The sequence below is a fragment of the Eurosta solidaginis genome, chromosome X, assembly GCF_040869045.1.
Source record: "Eurosta solidaginis isolate ZX-2024a chromosome X, ASM4086904v1, whole genome shotgun sequence".
NCBI lineage: Eukaryota > Metazoa > Arthropoda > Insecta > Diptera > Tephritidae > Eurosta > Eurosta solidaginis.
Genome location: NC_090324.1, coordinates 204,510,847 through 204,535,082, shown reverse-complemented (window position 1 = coordinate 204,535,082; position 24,236 = coordinate 204,510,847). Strand labels below are relative to the sequence as shown.

At 43.5% G+C, this 24,236-nt stretch overlaps 1 protein-coding gene across 1 annotated transcript in view; it reads left to right on the top strand.

The window, feature by feature from the left end:
* Gat (GABA transporter) overlaps positions 1 to 24,236 on the top strand; it is a 1,840,468-nt gene that overhangs the window by 1,529,102 nt on the left and 287,130 nt on the right. The window lies entirely within an intron of this gene.

The window sequence follows — 24,236 nt, the reverse complement described above, 5'->3', positions numbered from 1 at the left end:
ACTGCAATAGTAGCAACAACACCACCGGGCGGTTCAGGACCACAACGTTTCCGACCGCTACTACGACATGAAAGACCTTCAAACGTACAACGCGGGAATGGCGGGGAGACATGTCCTTTCCCCCCATCGCACCGCTCTACCAGGGGGCGCCGTGGCGACGCGGAACTGCGTCCGTCCCGCTCGTCACGACGCTCAGTTCGTAGAGCAGCCCCGTATAACGCTCTCGCGCCAACCAACAACCCCAGCCGGCTTCAGAACGGGACGCCTCCGGGAGAGGCCTCTAGCAACGACCATTACACGCGCATTTGTAGCCATAGCTCCAACGGCGGTCGTTCGGATAACAGCAGGAGGGCAGCTCCACGCAGTACGCACCGGATAATTTCGGTACATTTTCTGGACTATGTCAGGGTCATTTCGGTACATTTACGGGATCATTTCTGAATGGTTTTCGGGATCCGTCCGACATCCCGTCGGGATTATTTCGGAACCTTTTCGGAACTATCTTGGGATCATTTTGGGACCCGTCCGGGATAATTCCTGAATGATTTTCGGGAAACGTTCGGGACCCCGTTCGAGATATTTCGGGACTATTCAGGGATCATTTGGGGATCCTTCCAGTATCATTTCTGGATGACTTTGGGGATCCCATCAGGTTAATTTCGGGACTATTTCGGGATCATTTCTGGATGGTTTTCGGGATCCCGTTAGGGTTAATTCGGGACTATTTCGGGATGATTTTGTGACCCTTCCGGCATCATTTCAGGATGATTTTCGCGATCCGTCCAAGATACCTACAGGGTCATTTGGGGACTTTTTCGCTTTCATTTCTGGATAGTTTTCGGGATCCCGTCGGAATAATTTAATGACTCTTTGAAACAGGTACTTTAGCACACATGCCTTTTTAAATTATGAGCTTTTATGGCCATGAATTTGTCGCAAGTTATTCGTAATTAAAATTTGGTATGTTTTATCTTTATATCTAACCCAGCTTTTTCGTTCTAACTATTTTTGATTTTTTTAAATGATTCCTGTAACGAACTATTATAACCATAATTACCCTTTTCGTAATATTTAACCAACTAAATACCCGAAAAAGCAACACTATTTTCATCTAAAAAATTCTCTATGGTTTCAGCTGATTGTAGCTTCACTCCTTTATTCTATGAATAGTAATTCCTTCACCCCTGTCATATCAATTAATTTAACTTAAAAACGAAATTTATTTTTTAATTCGAAAAAACTGTATTGTACTATTCACGGAAGCTTTCCTTTCATTACATGAATAAAAATAATTAACAAACAGATAACTTGATAAGCAGGCTAACGCGAATAGCGTTTATTTATATTTTACATATATTGTATTTTCTCCTTGCGGGCGGGGCCGCGGGTAAAGGTTAGTATATTGTCACGAATATTAGCAACACTAAGGGATACTATCATCTCAAAGCCGATGCTAAGCAGTGACTTGTATGCACATCAATAGATCAATCATTATGTCTACACATATGTACGTACACGCAGCGGAAAAGAAACGCACAAACACATGCAGATATCTTATCTGAGATGCTCCCAAAAGTATTCAATTATAATTGTGGAAGTGTCGCTCACAAATACACGCGCGTATGAAAAGCTATAAACGTAGAAATTTTATAGCTGATGGCCATCTAGTAGATTCTGGAAATGGAAGTGCCTAAAAGATGCAAACGAGGAAATCACAGAGTATAAAAGGCAGCGACAGTAGAGGTGCGACAATTAGTTTCATTTAAGCTAGCTATTGGTTTTGAAGTATCAGTGTTATTGTGAAGTACTTTAATAAAGGCCATTTTGCATTATTAAATATTGGAATTATTTATTCAACAGTTTAGCGATACGAACGTTAGCAGAAGGTTGCAAATAAGACGAATTGCAGTAAATTCGTTACAATTGGTGTCAGAAGAGGAATTGCTGAATAAATTCCGAAGATTGGGAATACAACTTGGACATGGCAAAGTTGAGTGAATTGACGATCCAGCAACTGAAGGAGGAGTTGGAAGTACGTGGATTGGCTACTTTTGGCAATAAATCCCAGCTACAAAGACGACTAAGTGTAGCTATGGTATTTGAAGGAATCAAAGCTGAGGAGTATTTTTTTCATTTTGATAGCGACAAAACAACAACAAAAATGGAAGAAAAAAACGAAACACGGAAGACTGTGACGAGCACAATATCTGCACAAACATCGACAGTGGCATCTCAGCTGGAGTCACAGGAGGCACGCATTTCAGAAATGGCGTCGCAAATTTCATCTCAATTGGAAGAACAGAAGACATATATGTCATCTCAACTGGAAGCGCAAGAGGCACGTATATCTGGAATGTCGACACAAATATCGGAACAGGTATCATCGCAGCTCTTTGCGAAACTGGAAGAGCAGGATGCAAAAATTTTACAACTCGAGGACAAATTTATGCCGAGATAACAGCGTTGAAAGGTCTTATGCAACAGTTACAACTAAATCGCCCAGCTGTTCCAGCGAGCAATCCGAAGGTAAAAACTCCATCTTTTGACGGTTCTGCTCCTTTACAGGTATTCAAGCTTCAGTTTGATAAGACGTAAGCAGTGAACAACTGGAATGCTGAAGACAAAGTTGCATAGAAAGGGCCTGCAGCTGAAATTTTACAGACAATTCCAGAGTACGAACGGAACAACTATGAAACATTGTAATCTGATGCTAAGCAGTGACTTGTATGCACATCAATAGATCAATCATTATGTCTACACATATGTACGTACACGCAGCGTAGAAAAGACGCACAAACACATGCAGATATCTTATCTGAGATGCTCCCAAAAGTATTCAATTATAATTGTGGAAGTGTCGCTCACAAATACACGCGCGTATGAAAAGCTATATACGTAGTAATTTTATAGTTGATGGCCAACTAGTAGATTCTGGAAATGGAAGCGCCTAGAAGATGCGAAGGAGGAAATCACAGAGTATAAAAGGCAGCAACAGTAGAGGCGCGACAATCAGTTTCATTTAAGCAAGCTATTGGTTGTGAAGTATCAGTGTTATTGTGAAGTACTTTAATAAAGGCCATTTGGCATTATTAAATATTGGAGTTATATATTCAACAGTTTAGCGATACGAACGTTAGCAGAAGGTTACAAATAATAGGAATTGAAGTAAATTCGTTACAATATTATAAATGGGAAAGTTTAGATGTCCAGACGTTTGGGTTTGCGTCTCAATCACGCAAGAACGGCTGGACGGATTTGGATGAAATTTGGCACACATATAGCCAATAGTCTAGAACGATCTACTAGCAATATATTTTTCAAAAGGGGCAGGACCGCGCCCTCTAGGAACAGTGTTACGGCGGTGATTAAAGGGCTTACCTTCGGTGGCTTGGCTGCTGGCAGTTTCTTAAACGTTCGCAAAAGAAGTGAAAGAGGTAAAAAGACTTTATTTCGCGGCCACCGCCGAGTCCTAGGCTTAACTATTATCCGGCGGGGTAAACGGTTATCGGTATAAACCGATATGAATAAATGAAAGGAAAAGTAAAGCGATACGAGGGTGCACCGCCATATTTGGCTTGTGGCCTAAACATTCCGGCCCCCTTGCGGCGAGCAATTTAGACCCTGCAGTAAATGCATATCGAAGAAAAATAGTATGACCAGGATACATAATTCCACCGACGCCAGACGCTTCTTCGTGGGATTCCTGTGAAGAAAGAGATGTTAGTCGAAATAGACGAGGGTTGATTTTAGTGCACTTTACTTATTAAATGGACAGATGCCTGATTATTGCTGGTGGGCTCCAGACACTACCAACCCGAATATGGTGGCTTGAGTCAGCAGCCCGCCTACGTTCGACGGTGGTGTGCCGCTAACCATTAGGCTGGCGTACACATCGGCACCTAGTGTGAGCCGGACAGGTGTAGACCGGTGGAAAGCTGGATCCGCCAGCTTCATAAATTGGAATGGCGTGGCTACCGATGGATCCCGAGTTGCTGTCGGACTAAGCCGTGAATATCGAGACACCACTGTGGCCTGGGTCGTCACTGCTCCCGTTACCCCGTATTTCCCTCGCAGAAAAAGCGTGCACTTCACGTGATAGGACGTGCCGGTACGCTCTAATACGAGGTCTTTTGCGAGGTTTACATCGATGATGGAGTTCGGAGCGCACGGATCAATAAGGGTGCGTATTGCGTGGAGCTTCCCTTCTGCTGCTATCCGAACGACCGCCGTTGGAGCTATGACTACAAATGCGCGTGTAATGGTCGTTGCTAGAGGCGTCTCCCGGAGGCATCCCGTTCTGAAGCTGGCTGGGGTTGTTGGTTGGCGCGCGAGCGTGGTTACTTGGGCACGAGCGTTATACGGGGCCGCCCTACCAACTGAGCGTCGTGACGAGCAGGACGGACGCGGTTCCGCGTCGCCAGGGTAGCAATCACATGATTGTGGTGGTACTACGGTATGTACCTTGGACATATGACAAATTGCTTATCGCCATTCCACCAACGGAAGACACGTCATCGGTGCAACGAGCAGCACCACACGTCAACACACCTCGACGACGTTCCACCACCGTCCCACGAGAGTGATGGCGAAGAGAGGTCCGACGGAGCCCTATCAATCCACGCCACGGAACAATCCCTGTGGTGAGATGCGGACGTCGCCGAAGAAGAGATCGAACGACGGGAAGATCCTACTGCAATAGTAGCAACAACACCACCGGGCGGTTCAGGACCACAACGTTTCCGACCGCTACTACGACATGAAAGGCCTTCAAACGTACAACGCGGGAATGGCGGGGAGACACGTCCTTTCCCCCCCCCATCGCACCGCTCTACCAGGGGGCGCCGTGGCGACGCGGAACTGCGTCCGTCCCGCTCGTCACGACGCTCAGTTGGTAGGGCAGCCCCGTATAACGCTCTCGCGCCAACCAACAACCCCAGCCGGCTTCAGAACGGGACGCCTCCGGGAGACGCCTCTAGCAACGACCATTACACGCGTCTCGATATTCACGGCTTAGTCCGACAGCAACTCTGGATCCATCGGTAGCCACGCCATTCCAATTTATGAAGCTGGCGGATCCAGCTTTCCACCGGTCTACACCTGTCCGGCTCACACTAGGTGCCGATGTGTACGCCAGCCTAATGGTTAGCGGCACACCACCGTCGAACGTAGGCGGGCTGCTGACTCAAGCCACCATATTCGGGTTGGTAGTGTCTGGAGCCCACCAGCAATAATCAGGCATCTGTCCATTTAATAAGTAAAGTGCACTAAAATCAACCCACGTCTATTTCGACTAGCATCTCTTTATTCACAGGAATCCCACGAAGAAGCGTCTGGCGTCGGTCGAATTATGTATCCTGGTAATACTATTTTTCTTCCATACGCATTTACTGCAGGGTCTAAAAGCTTAATCGCCCTCATCCGTGCGCATTTGGTTTAGTAAAATTATAATTGTACGCTTTGAATTGCGTTTATGTTGTGAAATAATTAGCTTTCCTGACGAACAGGAAGTCTGTGAGTGCTTCACTTGTATAAACCAATACTGTAAAATATTTATATTTTATAAATAAATTGTAACTACTCGGTACTAATTCTTCTTTTTTATTTTATTTTATTTGGTCCATCTCTCCGAAAAAAAACCGAAGCGACCTAATGACGGAAATTTGCAAATTCAGGGAAGAAAAGCGAAGCACAAGTACATTTAATTTCTTAAAAATAAAACATTGAATTCCCGAAAAAATTAGAAAGGGTTAGAAGCAATACAGCAAGTACATATCAAGTAACAACACCAACCCAGCGAGTAAAGAAAGAGACAAGCAGCCGCAGCAACTAGCACATCATATCACAACATCAAACAGCCCACTCATCAGCATCACATAAAATAAATAAATGTAAGGCGCGATAACCTCCGAAGAGATCTAAGGCCGAGCTTCTCTTCCAATTTGCGTCGTGCCCCTCTTGATTTTCCTAACAAATTGGCCGGACGGGACCTACATGTTTTATGCCGACTCCGAACGGCATCTGCAAGGCAGATGAGTTTTCACTGAGAGCTTTTCATGGCAGAAATACACCCGCAGCGCTTGCCAAACACTGCCGAGGAGCGACCCCGCTTAGAAAAATTTTCTTCTAATTGAAAAACCTTATTTCTAAAATTTTGTTGCTTTGCCCGGGGTGCGAACCCAGGGCATACGGTGTGATAGGCAGAGCACGCTACCATCACACCACGGTGGCACCATCACATACAATCCATTATAAATCATACAGTCCATTAGCTTCATCACACAACATCACATCATCATCCAACTACAAGTCACCACATTATACAGCTAAAATAAATCAAATCATCATACGATATCACGTCCATTTATCACATCATCACATAACATCACATCAACAGTCCACATAACATCATCATATCAGATCACACATATATTATCAAAACCTTGGTTTTCAGACTACAACTTTGTGTAAGGTAAGTGGTTGGTTTTGGTGCACAAGTTTTTTTTATATATACGAACTAACGTATCGAGTGAATTTGTGATATCCATTTGCAAGTCAAAGCAAGTGGAAGTTCATTGTGTTTTAAACGCACACCTAGCGCCTTTTGATTATCGGCTAAGTCCCCCACCAGTGGTAAGACTTTTCCGACGCAACTCAAGGCAGGCAGTCAGTGGATTTTTTCTCCTTTGGCAACAAAATTATCACTGCGCTGTGCCACCACACTCTGTTTCTATAGACAGTCCTTTCGGTTGTGATTGATTTTCGGCAACAATCTACTTACACTATCACTTGGTTGATGAATTTGCAAAGAAAAACCACAATATTTACGCAGTCAGAATATTCTGCAACCACAAAAAATTTTTCTAAAACATTTCACCTGCGTTGTGTGGCTAGTAGTCATTTTTTTAATTGCGACAATCAGAGAATTGTTGCAAATCGCTCATTTGTGAATACACATAATTTATATTCGAAGGCATTTAATAGAGAATATTTTTTCACCGATTTTATATATATATAATCAATTGCGTTATTTTTGAACGGAATTCAGTTTATTAATCAGTTTGCGAGCTGAAATAATACCAAAAGCCAAAAAAGCATCGCTATGTTGGGTGGCTAGTGGCTTAATCATGCAATTAATCTATATCACTTTATATTATATAGCTTGTATTTTTTCTCACTTTTTCTCTTAATAAATACTTCAAATCGTACGTTTTCCACGTCAAGTTGGATATACAAAATTTATTTTTTTATATTGGGAAAGATCCCTGGTTGGCTAATCTGGGATAGCGTTCACATCACACTTTTTGTATACACATTAAATCCTCGTCGGGATTTCTATCTGTGGTTCAAACTTTACACACTATATCCACATTGGGATTACCATCTGCGTTTTAAAATTTTTTTAAACACGCCAAATTTTTGGAAAATATTTCTATCTGTGTCCAACACGCCTGTTAAGACACATTAAATATTTGCAGACGATTCTCTTCTCTGGATTGCACATCACTGTAGACACATTAAATCCTTTCAGGATTTCTATCTGTGTTTAATATCACTTTGTACACACTAGAACCTTTCAGGATTTCTATCTGTACTGCATATCACTACATACATAATAAATCCTCCTCAGGACTTCAATCTGTATTTTATATCACTTTATAAATACTAAATCTTCGTCAGGATTTCTATCTGTGTTTATTTCTATATCACTGTATACACATTAAATCCTCGTCAGGATTTCTATCTGTGGCTAACATAATCCCCGTGAGGATCTCTATAAGTGGTTCATATCACTGGCTACACATTACATTCACGTCAAGATTTACATCTGGTTCAAATTTTTGCTTATCACTAAATTCACATAAGATTGCTATCTGTGTTAACACATTCAATCAGATCAGAATTTCAATCCGTGTGTTTTTAAAGATTCTACTTATACAGCACAATCACAGCAGGATTGACAGCTGGAGTACGTTCAAAAAACAAAACACACTTATATTTTTTGCTGCGGTTGAATACACACCAACGCCACTAAGTCTTTTGCCTCTAATCTCGAACCCTTTAAAGAAACAAAATATTCAAATTAGATTGGCTGATTCCATAGTCGAGTTTGAACAAGATTTCAACTCCGCCCCGGCCGAATCCCGGAACAAGCACACCCTTGCACTGCTGCAAGAGGAGCTAAGGGCACTATGGAAGAAGACCAAGTCTACATATGAGAGTCTTCTCAGCAATCCTGAGCTGTCCAAAGAGGAACTCAGCTCGCTAAGAAGGAAGAATAAAAGCTGCTGCGCATGCTACCTGCAATGCATGTCTGCTGTGGCGGCTGAAGTCGAAGCCATAACCACAGCCAGCAAAAGGTGAAGCAAAAGATGAAGACTCTTAGCGCCGTGGACACAAAATGCGGCTGCCACCTTGTGACACCGATGTATTTAAAGGCGACTGCCTTTCCTGGCCAGCCTTTAGAGATATGTTCATGGCCATTTACATCCACAATACCGATCTGAAAGATGTCGAGAAATTATATTATCTGAAACAAAAAACTCAGGGGAGGCAAAAGAAATAGTTGGCAAGTGCTCGTTAACAAACGACAGGTACGAAAATAAACGTATCCTCGTCAACACACAACTAAAACTTTTATTTAATCTGACGGCAGTCGAGCAGGAGTGTGGAACATCAATTAAAAAATTGCAACGTGAGATAAATAATTGCATTTCTGCGCTACAATGTCATAATATTGACATCACAAATTGGGATGTAATTATAACTTACTTATGCTCCACAAAACTCCCTGAATCTACACTGGCTCTTTGGGAACAGACCGTAGAACGAAAAACAGATATTCCGAAATGGGAGGATATGGACAAATTCCTGTCCAATCGCTTCCAGACATTAGAGACGGTTTCTGATCTTAGGGGTAACAAAACAACAAAAGCACCAAAAAGTCAGAATTGGAATTCTACGGAAAATTCTACGAAACTTGGGGTTTACCAAGCCAGCGTACCAAAATCGGCATGTAAGATGTGCAGCAGTACGGAGCACAAATTACGAAATTGCCAAAAATTCCGTAGGTTGTCCACGTCAGGAAAAATCGAATTTGTAAAAAACAATAGTTACTGTCTGAATTGTCTGGGTGGACACACCGTGACACGATGCCCTAGCCAATTCAACTGCAGCACGTGCCATGCAAGGCACAACACCATCTTCCGACAGCACAACCAAAGACAACTCCTCAAAGGTGGACTCAAAACGCCACCGACAACACACCTTCAACCTCACAACAGGCTAGGGCAAGGAGGGAGTCTTATAAAAGACAAGAGAATGCTAATAACGTCTCTTCGTGTCATGGTAACACCACTAAAGGGGTATTATTAGGAACAGCACATGTTAATATACACTATAATGGAGTAAAATTCCCCGCCAGAGTGCTGATAGACTCTGGGTCCGAATGTTCTTTCATAACAGAAAAACTAAAAAAGCGAATAAACCTTCCATCCAAACGTTTGCATGTGCACGTGTCAGGAATAAATAATACACCATCCGCACAGGTAAAGGAATCATGTGTGATTACGTTAGGTTCGCTTACAGACCCCTTAGTAAGCATCGATACAGTGGTCCTAGTCCTGCCTCAATTAACAGGGGACCTTCCGAATTGCCAAGTTAGCGCAACGACTCGGCAAGCGTTTCCTGATCTGATTCTGGCGGATAAGAGCTTCTTCATTAATGAACCAGTCGGCCTCATACTTGGAGACGACATTTATCCCCAGATAATACTGAACGGTATACGGAAGAACGTTCTAAATACGCTTCTCGCCCAAGAAACCGTCTTCGGTTGGATTTTAACCGGTCGTGCATAAGCACCTCTCCCAAATAATACACGGGTATCCTTTTTTAACCAAATTAGCCTAGACAAGCAACTAACCGCTTTCTGGGAACTTGAAAACGTACCTAAGAAAAGGGCACTTAACGAAGATAATGCCTATTGCGAGGAAATTTTCAGAGCTACAACAGAAAGAAACTCCGATGGCAAATGTATTGTCACCCTTCCATTTAAACAGGATTTTCCTAGCAACATCTCCTTAGCGCCTTCCCTAAACGGCGTCTGCTCCCAATTCTACCGGAATGAGACGCGCCTAGCCAAGACACCGGCCCTACAGACAGAGTACAATAGGGTAATGGCGGAATATGAGACATTGGGACATATGTCAAAATTTCCAAAATCATACCACCCCACGTGAACGATTGCTACTTCTTACCCCATCATGTGGTTATAAAAGAAGAAAGCACCACGAAAAAAGTTCGTATGGTATTCAACGCTTCGTGTCCCACAGCCAATGGCACAAGCCTCAACGACGTACTTTATACAGGCCCAGTACTTCAGGCCGACTTAACGATTCTACTCCTTCGATGGAGATTCTTTAAATATGTTTTTAATAGCGACATCGAAAAGATGTACCGGCAGATATGGGTAAAGCCAAACCAAACACAATTCCAGAGAATAGTCTTTTGCAACAATACAAGTGACCCTATCAGCGTCTACGAATTAAAGACAGTCACCTTTGGAGTCAATTGTGCTCCTTATCTGGCTATAAGGACTCTGCACCAGCTAGCAGATGACGTTGAAACTTCATCACAAATTGCCGCAGATATTTTACGGACAGGGATGTACGTCGACGACGTTCTTGCCGGGGGCATAGCATCGATTCCACACTCAAAGCTCGCGATGAAATCACAGATGCTTTACAGTCCCCAGGTTTTTCCCTTCGCAAATGGACGTCGAATTGCTCAAGAATACTGAAAGAAATACCCAAACCTCATCTGCTCAACGAATACTTTTTGGAATTCGAGGACACGAGTACGGTCAAGACCCTAGGCATTCGATGGAACGCGCATGCGGATTATTTTTACTTCACCGCAAAACCAATTGAAAATCGGGATATGTTAGCGAAAAGGGCAATACTTTCTGCAATCCTAAACTTTTTGATCCTCTAGGTTGCCTCGCCCCAGTCGTCATTGTTGCCAAAATCATTATGCAAAACATTTGGCTAGAAGGGACTGACTGGGACGAACCAGTGTCGGCAGGAACCTTAGACCAATGGCATAATTTTATGCAGGAATACCCCATTAACGAAATTCGTATCCCACGTTGGGTGTATTTTACGCCAACCAACGACGTTGAAATACCAGTGTCGGCAGGAACCCTAGACCAATGGCATAATTTTATGAAGGAATACCCCATTAACGAAATTCGTATCCCACGTTGGGTGTATTTTACGCCAACCAACGACGTTGAAATACACGGATTTTGTGACGCCTCGGAAAAAGCTTACGCCGCGACAGTCTTTTTACGAGCACGAAAAATAGATATTCCGAAATGGGAGGATATGGACAAATTGCTGTCCAATCGCTTCCAGACATTAGAGACGGTTTCTGATCTTAGGGGTAACAAAACAACAAAAGCACCAAAATGTCAGAATTGGAATTCTACGGAAAATTCTACGAAACTTGGGGTTTACCAAGCCAGCGTACCAAAATCGGCATGTAAGATGTGCAGCAGTACGGAGCACAAATTACGAAATTGCCAAAAATTCCGTAGGGATGAGGTCTACGTTACCCTATTATCAGCAAAAACAAGAGTAGCACCCGTTAAAACAATTTCCTTATCCCAAATAGAGCTATGCGGTGCAGTGTTGCTGGCCGAAACCATTGAATCAGTGCGCGAAAATCTGAGTTTAAAAAATTTCAATCTATACCTATGGACAGACTCCACGATTGTTTTGGCGTAGATAAGAAAACCCCCTTGCTCTTGGTCAACCTTTGTCGCTCATCGAGTCACGAAAAAAGTAGAAAAGGTAGGAAACAAATCCTGGCACCACGTAGAATCCGCATCCAATCCTGCAGACTTGGCCAGCCGAGGACTACCAGCGAAGGAGTTAGTCAACAGCTCTTTGTGGTGGCAGGGACCTTTTTGATTACAAGAAGATAATACAGAATGGCCAATACAAGAAAAGGACTATCGGACTAACATAGAGGAGAAACGGGTGCAGGTTAATACAACGTCAAAAATAAAAGAGAAGGAGGACATCCTCGAACGGTTTTCCAATTTATCAAGGGCCTTGAGGGTCATATCTTATGTTCGAAGATTTATCCAAAGAACCAATCCTAAGATAAAATCTTCCTTTCAAGCGGCATCGCACTTAATTTCACCCGATGAAATTCTGGCCACGATAAGTCGTTTAATAGCTTTCTACCAACGGAAGCACTATTCGGAGGAACTTTTGAATTTAAATTCCGGGAAACTCATCAGCTCAAAGAGTGACATCCTGCCTCTTACCCTCTTTTTCGATGAAAAGGGCATATTGAGGGTGGGCGGTCGTCTTTCAGGGGCCAAGGATCTTCCCTACAGTGAACGGCATCCGATCATTCTGCCGTATGACTAACGGCTCACACGACTTCTTGTCCAGTTCATCCATAAATACACCCTGCATGGGGAGAACCAACTTATGTTTCGTCGCCTACGCACACAATATTGGATCCCCAGGGTCGAAAATATGATCCGGTCGGTCATACATAATTGCAAAACGTGCACAATATTCCGCAAACGGACCCAAACCCAACTTATGGGAGATCTACCCTCAGAACGAACCACCTTTTCGCGGGCTTTCAAAATGCGGTGGTAGATTTTGCCGGACCATTTGACATCAAATCGGAAGAGGATGCCGCATGTCAAAGGGTTACGTCTGCCTCTTTGTTTGCTTTGCAACCAAGGCTATTCACTTGGAAGCCACTAGTGACCTCAGTACTGCCGCATTTCTGGCAGCTTTCGATAGGTTTGTCGCTCGGCGAGGATGTCCAAAGAACACCTACTCCGACAACGGAACCAACTTTGTCGGAGCCTCCAGAGCTCTCCGCTCAGAACTTAAAGCTTTCCTGGCGGACGCTCGCAACCAAACTCTATCCAAGTACAGTCACCAAAACCTGACATGGCATTCCGTACCACCAGGAGCTCCTCACATGTGCGGACTATGGGTAGGTAGGTAGGTTGAACTGGCCGGTCCATGAGGACCTCACATAGACTGATTGAGTCCGTAGTGTTACCAGAAGTTTGTTTTAACGACCAAATTGAAAAACCGTATCAAAACCCAGGACCTATGTTATAAAATAACTCCGTCCTCTTAGCAAATACTAGAAGCTTCCTAGGACTTAAGCCACTTGCTGCTTCTAGATCTGACAGCTGTATCACTCCTAATAGCTGGAGTCTTAGCCTGACAAGTGCAGGGCACGAGCACAGAACGTGCTCGATCGTTTCCTCCTCCAACCTGCACTTCCTACATCTGCTATCACTGACCAAGCCTAGTTTAAAGGCATGTGACGCCAGAAGGCAGTGTCCAGTCAGAATACCCGTCATGAGTATACAGTCCTCTCTTTTTAATGATAGGAGCAACTGTGTTAGTCTAAGGTTGTAAGACCTACACATAATCTTCGACACTTTACAGCCTCGCGCTTGAACCCACGCCTTTCCCGCTTGGTCGATCATGTGCACCTCTCGCCTTCGCTTAATCTCGCCCAATCTAGTTGGGACATCTACGGAGCAAGCTTCAAGGGATGCGCCCTTTTTAGCTAATTCATCCGCTTTTTCATTCCCATCTATTCCCATATGCACTGGGACCCAATATGGATGTATGCTTCTCCCTGTCCCGATTCTCTCCAGAGACTGCTTACACTCTAACACGCATTTAGATGCTGTGCTATGCGAGATTATTGCCTTAATTGCTGCTTGACTGTCAATATAAAAGTTAACACGGTTGCAGCTTAAGCTATTCTCTTCCAGGGTTCCACTGCTTTGGTTACGGCTAATATTTCCGCTTGGAAAACGCTACAGTAGTCCGGCAGCCTGTAGGATCTACTTATTTCCGGATCAGCGCAGTATACCGCAGACCCTACTCCTTCCACTACTTTGGAACCATCGGTGTACACATGTATCGCCTCGACCGCCATTTGCGCACCCTTGCGCCAACCGTCCACCTCTATTGTGGTCTTAAGATCTCCCTCGAAGCGCAGATAGGGAATCATGTAGTCTGTTCGTCTTGTGATTGATGACGCTATACTACTATGGCCATATGGTCGGCGCTCAAGCTGCCCCGAAGCACCGAGCCTGGTTGCGGTCGTTAACGCTTTGTTCTTTGCTACCAGGTCTACAGGTGGGATGTGCAAAATGGCATACAGTGCAGCCGTCGGGGTTGTTTTCAGGGCTCCCGTAATGCTAAGCATCGATAGTCTGCATACCCCCCTAATTTTTTGAGGTATGTTGTTTTTTGTGTGGCTTTCCACCAAACAAGAACTCCATAGTATAGGATAGGGCTTACAATCGCTGTAAAAACCCAATGAGAAAGAGAGGGCGATAGGCCCCACGTACACCCCAGCATTCTTTTACATGCGTAGAGTGCCGTTGAGGCCTTCTTGACCCTCTCCTCCACGTTGAGCTTCCATGACAGCTTACTGTCTAGGATGATTCCTAAATATTTTGTGCAAGGTTTCTCCTGTAAGGTCACCCCTCCTAACTTAGGCCTGGTCCAATTTGGGACCTTGTACCTCTTTGTAAACAAGACCATATCCGTCTTCTCCGCATTGACTTTCAACCCGACATTAGATGCCCAGGTATGAATATCACGAAGCGCCATATCCATCAAAGAACTAATCGTTGGAAGGCACTTTCCACTTATGATAATTGCAACGTCATCTGCGTAAGCCGTAAGTTTTACGGGTCCCTCATCGAATTGCCTGAGCAGTTGGTTGATGACCAACGTCCACAGCAGAGGTGATAGCACCCCTCCCTGCGGCGTGCCCCTGTCCACTGATTTCGTGGCCTCGTACAATCCCCATTGTGATGTAAACTTTCTGCAATTTAACATGCAGCCGATCCATCTGATTAAGGCAGGATGTACTTTAATGTAATTAAGACCATCCATAATCGCCCATTTTGCAATATTATTGAAAGCCCCGGCAATGTCCAAGAAGACTCCTAGAGCATACTCCTTATATTCCAGGGATTTCTCTATGCTTATAACCACCCTATGCAATGCGGTGTCTACCGATTTGCCTTTGGTGTACGCATGCTGTGTTGTGGAGAGCAGCTTTTCATCCACGTTGGACTTTATGAGGCAGGGGTCAAAAGCTTCAAGAACCACTTCAAGAAGATCGCTTTGGATCACAAATTTACCCTTGAAGAGTTCAGCACCCTACTTTGTCGAATCGAGTCCTGTCTCAATTCTCGACCGTTAAGCCACTTAATCCAGGCCATTTCCTCGTTGGAGGGCACCTGTTAGCTCCACCGGAGGTCGACGTCAGCGAGAATCGCGCATCACTCGTCAATCGATGGGAAAAACTTAAGGCGCTGCATCAAACCTTCTGCAAACGGTGGAAAACGGAGTATCTCACCGAATTGCAGAAGCGCGTTAAGTGGAAGCATCCACAATCAAACCTTAAACAGGGAGACTTAGTCGTCATTAAGGAGGATAATCTGCCACCCAACGAATGGAGACTAGGTCGGATAGCCAACCTCCACTATGGCCCCGATAACCGAGTTCGAGTCGTTGAACTGGATACGGCAAGGGGACAAACCACCAGACCAATCACGAAATTGGTCCCACTGCCACCCTCCAGTGAGGGTGAGGGAGACTTGTAACTCCCACCCGTTATAACCACCCGCATTTTCCAGCTGTCGCTCACCCCAAACGACGCCAACAAACCGATCACCCCGCTCTCGTTCACCCCGAACGAGGTCAACAAATAATCCAAAAAAAAAAGCCCGGCACAGCTGACATTAGTACAGCACGTCCTGTGGAATTTATTTGACTGTAAAGCACTGTGTCTTAGTTCTTTGAATGTGGCATGCTTAGATTATGCCACATAACTATCAGAATGTATGCAAAGCGGCACAGAATAATATTATCTTGCAAAAATTTAAATGTACAACGAAGGTCGAATTGTGCGATTTCTAGGCAATTCACAACTGAATAAATGTGACTCTTGATTGGATATTTTTAATGTCAATAGACACATAAACAATGCTAACTAAAAGGCTAAAATCAAAGAAGATCAGCCCTGCCATTGTAAGAGTAGCTCACCTGTGTAGCTGCTCTGACCATAACATAATATTTGGCCAGTATGTAAATAACGACGTGATGTGAGACTACACGAATTACATGTCCTACGCAATGGTTTATTTCCACCCGTTTCTATTTCTAAAACGATAAGCGTTTTGCCTGTGTGTAAATGAATTATCTAAACTTAGCACGACCTTTATCGCAGATGGCAAATGCTTTACAAAGGTTTAAATACCCAGTAACCTTATCAATATCATCAACCTCTGCTGGCCAATATAGTTTTCAATTGGGTTAAATTTGTGTACGTCCGGCGTCGTGTATTAAGCACGCTGCGAGATGGTTTGCCTCTGCAGCACGTTCTATCGCCATCATTTCACGTTCGCTTTCAAAGCATAGTGCATTTTTGGCACAGCCCGTAATTTCCCATGCGCGTACGATACGTGATGTGATGCATTGCTTTTGGTAAGCACCTACAGCACCATTAATAATTCTTGCAAAAGCTAGCTAAACAAACCCCCAGACGTCGCCGGTGCGTCTCCATCACATGCCGGCACCTTTAGTGTCTTCATTAATATCATGCCCTTTTAAGGCGTACTTGTATCCGACGAAGAATGAAAGCAGCATAGCTAATCAATTGATGACCTGAGTAGTGTCCAATAGGGTGTGGTCACCCATTATTTATGTTGGTTTGGTAGCGAAGTAATAAGGGCAAACAGTTACAAGGAATACATAGACAGAAAATTTGAAGCTACTTAGTCCGTTCCACTATATTTTGGGATCTTGAATCAAGTAAAATGCGGTGAATAAGAATATTTCGCAGCCACTTGGTCACACCTTCAAAAGGTATCAAATGCACCAGAATTGAGTATGTAAGTGTAATTGTCGTTACACGGTGGCATATTTATTGAAATTTCATATACACATGTAAGCTACTGGCGTTTTTCGCCTCGAAAATAGGGATCCTCATCTGTCTCACTTACCCAGTCAGGTAAAGGTGTCCATAGTAGTTGCTAAAACGTGATCCAGGGCGTTTTCGACATCGTCAATTGAAGGTCCCGCCTCACTGAGTGCTATGGCCCCGCCTGCTGCAATATCACTACATTCTGGTCCTGTTAACGGTCGAAATTATCATAATTGCATATCTTTTCATTGTGAGCAGTCTACACTTACGCCAAATATGAAATCCTAGGGGGAAACCCCGCTTGGGTACGTGTGTAACCGCCGTACTCATTCTTATACGATGAACATGGTCGAAGTGCATCATTCATGTTTGGTGCAGATACCCCCAAACAATAATTTGTTAATGCGTTTTAGTGGTCCCACTTCTGCACATAAACAAGGCCCCTTTGCTTGCTGAGCAGCAGCTGTACGTGGCATAGAGGCATGAGGCGCGTTGACAGGATCGAATGTGTATTCTTACATAAGCCAGCGTTGGTAACCTGTATCTGCATTATCCCTTTCAATAATCATATCCACCTGAAATCAAGGTACGATCATCTAGTGCAAGCGGTCACCAAGATTATCCTTCCTACCTTTGAACGTGTCGGAATGCTTTTCCTCCACGTGCACTGTTTTTCCTCCCTTGAGCACTCTTAACAAAATGAACTCATAAATGTTGCACCCGAACACTTCAACAGTGTCCAAAGCAGTCGCTTCAACGTTGTATATTGAGAACACGATGCCCAGCAGTGCACTCTCTAGTAAATCATAGTTCATAAGTGCGATATAATGACATATAAACATCTGTCACTGATAGGCCATGATCGGTAAACGTATACACAGGCATTGGAATCCCTTCCCCGTGTGTACAAACGGTTGTTAACTCCCACAGCATTGCACTACCGTCGTTACCGGCATTGCCAAACGAGAATCATCATTGAAACGTATACAATTTATAGGTCGATAAAGTTTTCCTGTACTGCCGCTAAAAGATAAAGCCTATCTGGGGATATGGACATAGAATTGGCACGTCCGGGCAACACAAACGTGCTGGTGTGACTGGTTGACGAAAATTTATTGGCCAAGAACGGCGCAATGGTTGTGTACTACTCGCGCCTATGCTATATAATGACGGTCTAACAGCGTCATCACCCCTTGTCAGTGCGTTCATCTATATCTAACCGTTTTCCGTACAACAGCTAGCGCAAAGCATAGAGACGCACCACTCCTTTGCTTGAAGTATGTAGGTAGTATGTGTAGAAGGTAATGTATTCATCGTTCATTTGTTAAGTTAGATCAGGAGATGCAAAATAAACCAAAGCTCCCACCCCAGTTGAAAAGCTCTTTCAACAAATCTTTACAAAATTGTTTGGAAAGTAATACCTACAACATGACACACAAACTTATGTATAGCATCATTAAAGTCAGCAGTGTGGCGAGACAAGCTACGATTCCCTTCCGCACATGCCCAAAATAATTTAAAATCAGTGCGCTCTAAAATATGAGCCAATTAATAATGGTTTGCACATTTTCATACTTCATTTGGTGGCAGCTATAATCACTTCGCATAACAAAATCTGTCAAACGGCAAATTCGTCAAACATTTTAGCAGTATTGTGTAGGCAATATCAAAGTTTAAATACTGTTTTAGCACAGCCAAACGTTGCGCCCACGTCGTAGGTGTTACCTTTGGCATCACCTTCCCAATGTTTTTAAATGGTCGAGATGATACCGTGCAATGTAGCCCACCCTCTCGTTTAAATTTTAGTCGTATTCAATTGCAAAAATGAATGGTTCTGTAGCGCTTTGCAAAACAATTCGAAATAAACCGAAATATTACGTACGGCAAACTGGCGCGTCAGACGTAATAATATTGTAGTGTTTCTCGATTCCATAAGTTGGTATATTTGCAACTGTATACCTGCAAATAGAAAAGAAAAATTAATTAACAAAAAAACCAACAAAACCTACATTTCTACTCACCACCGCGTGCTTTGGTATCAATGAATATTCCCATTCTGACAGTCAGCCGTCAAGCATTGCAATACAGACGTTAGGCCTCATGCGCTAACCTTTTCGCACACTACATGTCGCATGTCGCGTAACACCTATCTCTTATCAATCATTTATTTGGCCGAGATTTGAAATACTTAATTCTACGCATTTCAACATCATTGACAATACACGTCGGAAATAATGTAGAATGGTGAAAACGCAACTGCACAAGCAATTTTTTGTACCCTTTCAGCCAAGTTGCGAACCGTTCCATTCCGTGTGGTGGCAGGCCTCTTGTGGCATAATTAAAATACACCACAAATTAGGTTCCATGTGGTGGCAGGCCACTTGTGGCAAAACTAAAATACACCACAAATTATGTAGCACCAGATTCAACAACATCGATTGACAAAGTCGAATAATTTAAAACAAAATAAAACACTAAAGCACCAGTTCCATGGAATGCATGGGTGCTAAAACCAGTTTAGCCCTTTGTCCCTTATTGCTTTTTCTCACTATTTTGGTTCATTTTCATTCTGTTGAAAATATTTTGCAAAATAAAATAAAAAGGCGCGCTCTGTTTTGTTATCATGAGTTTCCTTTTATCCAAAAAAAAAAAAAAAAACAAACAAAAAGAAAACCATGAAAAAGAACATAAACAAACACATGTCAAACCTTTATTTTTGGGGGAACAGTGGTCTCGCTTTCGTGATAGAGATTGTTTTTGTGTTTTGCAGTTCCGATAAAGTTTCGTCAGTCCCTTTAGTTTGGAATCCAAGCAAGAATAAAGTAGTGTCATATATGCCTTAGATACTACAAACAAGGGAGAAATTTAAATTTTTAGAAAAAAACTATAAATTTTATGTCGCATCCGAACTCAGACGCGAGTTTTCCCTAAATACTTTCATGACATGACTCTTATATATCATTACGCTGCCCAATGGTCAGCACCGTACAGCTGTCTCGCTCAACTCAGTGGTAGAGCTAACAGTTGATCGTTCCACGAAATACCGCACTCGGTAAGGTAGTCTATTTCCGCCAGTGTTGTGTTGAAATCAACAAACACACCACAACTTTTAATTTTCACCCAGAGTTGCCAAAGTCAGTACAAATAGGGTTCCGAGTCATTAGTTTACACAAATAATAGCGTATATCAGCGCTTATTGCCTGTATAACGAAACAAAAAAAAAACCAATTTGTTTGTAATAAGGATAGATAACTTTCACTGCCGAAAAGCCTAATAAGATTATTCATTTCCCATATGTCTTTATCCCGGGTACGCCAACCACAAGCTCAGGCAATTAAGCTCCTTGTCTCCGCCCATAAGCCACCCAACCCAAGGGCATCTACGAATGTTCTATTAACAATTTGATATTCCAGAATGACTGGATTGTCCCATAAACGCGCCAAGACGGAGGCACGCGGCAACACATTCAGCGTCCCATGCCGGCTATGTGAAAAATCACACAGCATAAGGCTCTGCCCGATTTACCGGGGCATGACGAACATGGATCGACTAAAGACGATTATAGATGTGAGATACTGCACAAATTGCTTATCGCCATTCCACAAACGGAAGACATTTCTCAGCGGAGATCACTGTCATCGGTGCAACGAGCAGCACCACACGTCAATACACCTCGACGACGTTCCACCACCGTCCCACGAGAGTGATGGCGAAGAGAGCTCCGAAGGAGCCCTACCAATCCACGCCACGGAACAAACCCTGTAGTGGGAAGCGGACGTCGCCGAAGAAGAGATCGAACGACGGGAAGATCCTACTGCAATAGTAGCAACAACACCACCGAGTGTTTCAGGACCACAACGTTTCCGACCGCTACTACGACATGAAAGGCCTTCAAACGTACAACGCGGGGAAGGCGGGGAGACACATCCTTTCCCCCATCGCACCGCTCTACCAGGGGGCGCCGTGGTGACGCGGAAACGCGTCTGTCCCGCTCGTCGCGACGCCCAGTTGGTAGGGCAGCCCCGTATAACGCTCTCGCGCCTACCAACAACCCCAGCCGGCTTCAGAACGGGACGCCTCCGGGAGACGCCTCTAGCAACGACCATTACACGCGCATTTGTAGCCATAGCTCCAACGGCGGTCGTTCGGATAGCAGCAGGAGGGAAGCTCCACGCAGTACGCGCCCTTATCGATCCGTGCGCTCCGAACTCCATCATCGATGCAAACCTCGCAAAGGACCTCGGGTTAGAGCGTACCGGCACTTCCTATCACGTGAAGTGCACGCTTGTTCTGCGAGGGAAATACGGGGTAACGGGAGCAGTGACGACCCAGGCCACAGTAGTGTCTCGATATTCACGGCTTAGTCCGACAGCAACTCTGGATCCATCGGTAGCCACGCCATTCCAATTTATGAAGCTGGCGGATCCAGCTTTCCACCGGTCTACACCTGTCCGGCTCACACTAGGTGCCGATGTGTACGCCAGCCTAATAGTTAGCGGCACACCACCGTCGAACGTAGGCGGGCTGCTGACTCAAGCCACCATATTCGGGTTGGTAGTGTCTGGAGCCCACCAGCAATAATCAGGCATCTGTCCATTTAATAAGTAAAGTGCACTAAAATCAACCCACGTCTATTTCGACTAACATCTCTTTATTCACAGGAATCCCACGAAGAAGCGTCTGGCGTCGGTCGAATTAAGTATCCTGGTCATACTATTTTTCTTCCATACGCATTTACTGCAGGGTCTAAGCCACAAGCCTAAATATGGCGGTGCACCCTCGTATCGCTTTACTTTTCCTTTCATTTATTCATATCGGTTTATACCGATAACCGTTTACCCCCGCCGGATAATAGTTAAGCCTAGGATTCGGCGGTGGCCGCGAACTGAAGTCTTTTTACCTCTTTCACTTCTTTTGCGAACGTTTAAGAAGCCGCCAGCAGCCAAGCCACCGAAGGTAAGCCCTTTTAATCAAAATTATAAAATTCATTTTATACACTTCCGCAATCTGAAATCTTGAATTGTTACTAATTGGATTAACTCTGAATTTGCATTTACCTTCACTTCAATAAACATTATTGTGTACCTTTTTATAACGAATTCGTTTGTCTTTTTTTCCTTTCTTTTCTCCCCACCATTATTACGAGCTCGCCCTATCTGTGGTATTGCCGCCGTAACAAACAGTTATAATTTAATTATTATATTTTTTCATTTTTGTGACTGAATACCGCCAGAACGGCTACACGGATTTTGATGAAATTTGGGACACAGACAATAGTCTATTAGCGAAACTTTTTTGGAACATGGGGGTCCCAAGCCACTTACTAGATATTTACGTGGCAAAAACGGCCATATCGGGATAAATAGGTCCAGAAACGTCCGCATTGATTTGGATGAAGACGCGATAAATGCATTCGAGAAATTTAAGCAAATTCTTGCCTCCGAAGATGTTTTGTTGCTCTATCGTGATTTTGGAAAACCTTTTGAATTAACAACAGACGCTTCGAGTCATGCACTGGGAGCCGTTTTATCTCAGAATAGACGCCCAATAACTATGATTTCCAGATGAGCGGGAGCTTCTGGCTATTGTCTGGTCATTGAAGGCCCTAAGAAATTACCTTTATGGAGTGAAGAATATAAGGATCTTCACGGATCACCAGCCTCTGACTTTTTCTATAGGGGACAAGAGTTCAAATTCAAAAATGAAGAGATGTAGAGCTTTCATGGAGGAGTTTTCCCCCACATTTTGTTACAAGCCTGGAAGGGAGAACGTCGTTGCCGACGCCCTATCTCGTCAATTCTTGAATAATATAACGGGCAACGAATACAGCACATAGTGAAATATCTTCCTCCAATGTTATAAAATCCATCGATTTCCCTGTGAATCAGTTTGGGAGTCAAATTATCCTTACTTAGGGAAATGCAAATTGCAGAAAAACAAAAATTTTTTTTCAGCAATATGTTCGACATACAATCGAATTTAACAGTATGGGTAGTTTATTTTCGGCTCTAAACACGAGTGTAAGCCCTAAGGTGGTAAAGCAAATTATTGCGACCTCCCAACACTTGCAAAAATACAGCACCGTGTCGGGGAAACATTCCCGTCTGTAAAATTTGTTCATACGAATTGTCATAGATCTCACAAATCCAAATGACCAGATTGAAGCAGCAAATCGTGAACACAGCCGAGCACATAGATCGGTAAACGAAAATTTTAATCAACTGCTAGAGAGCTATTATTTCCCAAACATGAAAAAATTACTTAACTCTATTGTTAAGAATTGCTAAACTTGTATGGAAAATAAATACAATAGGAAACCCGCTGACACTATTATTGGAGAAACTCCTATTCCCGAATATCCCGGACAAATATTGCATATTGATTTTTTTTCCACGGACAAGCAACATTTCTTGACTTCTATCGATAAGTTCTCAAAGTTTGCGACCGTGATTCCGATTGCATCAAGAAATCTCATTGATATTAAAAATGCTCTCTTTCAGATGCTAAGTAGGTACAAAAAAACCAAACTAATAGTTTCAGACAACGAAAAAGCTTTTCTGGCAAATGCTATTGAAAGTCTATTGAAAAATTACTTTGATGCCGAGCAGTTCTTTGTACCACCTCTTCATAGCAAGAGCAGTGGGCAAGTGGAACGGTTCCATTCGACCTTAATGGAGATTGCGCGTTGCGTCAGGGTTCAACAGGAAATTTCGGATACAATTGATTTGACTCTGATAGCCACGCTAAAATATAATGAGACTTTTCATTCTGTCACAGGGGCAAAATAAATTGATATAATTAATGACTTCGATCACGCGAGACTAAATAAAATAAATGATAAACTGAAGGCAGCTCAGGAGAAACTGTTAAGGCGTAGGCATAGTGCAGTAGCAAACAAAAGAAATTTTGACGAGGGTGAGGTGTTGTTCGTGAGAAGAAACAAAAGATTGGGTAATAAATTTGATAAGGTTTTCGTGGAGAAGAAGGTGCAAAAAGACCTAGGGAGTGCGGTCTTAATAGACAGTAGGAAGGTTCACAAAAACAATTTACGTTAGAGAAGGATAGGCGCAAAGGGAGAAGTGTGAAGAATAACATAGCCGATTTCGGTTTCTGTTTTTCAGCGTTTTGTTTATTGCGGAGGCTTTCAGCGAGATAATAAACTATTCCACAACAAAATACATCCCCATTACAGAAGGCCGTGTCGCGATTTTCGAGGACTACACTCCTTTGGT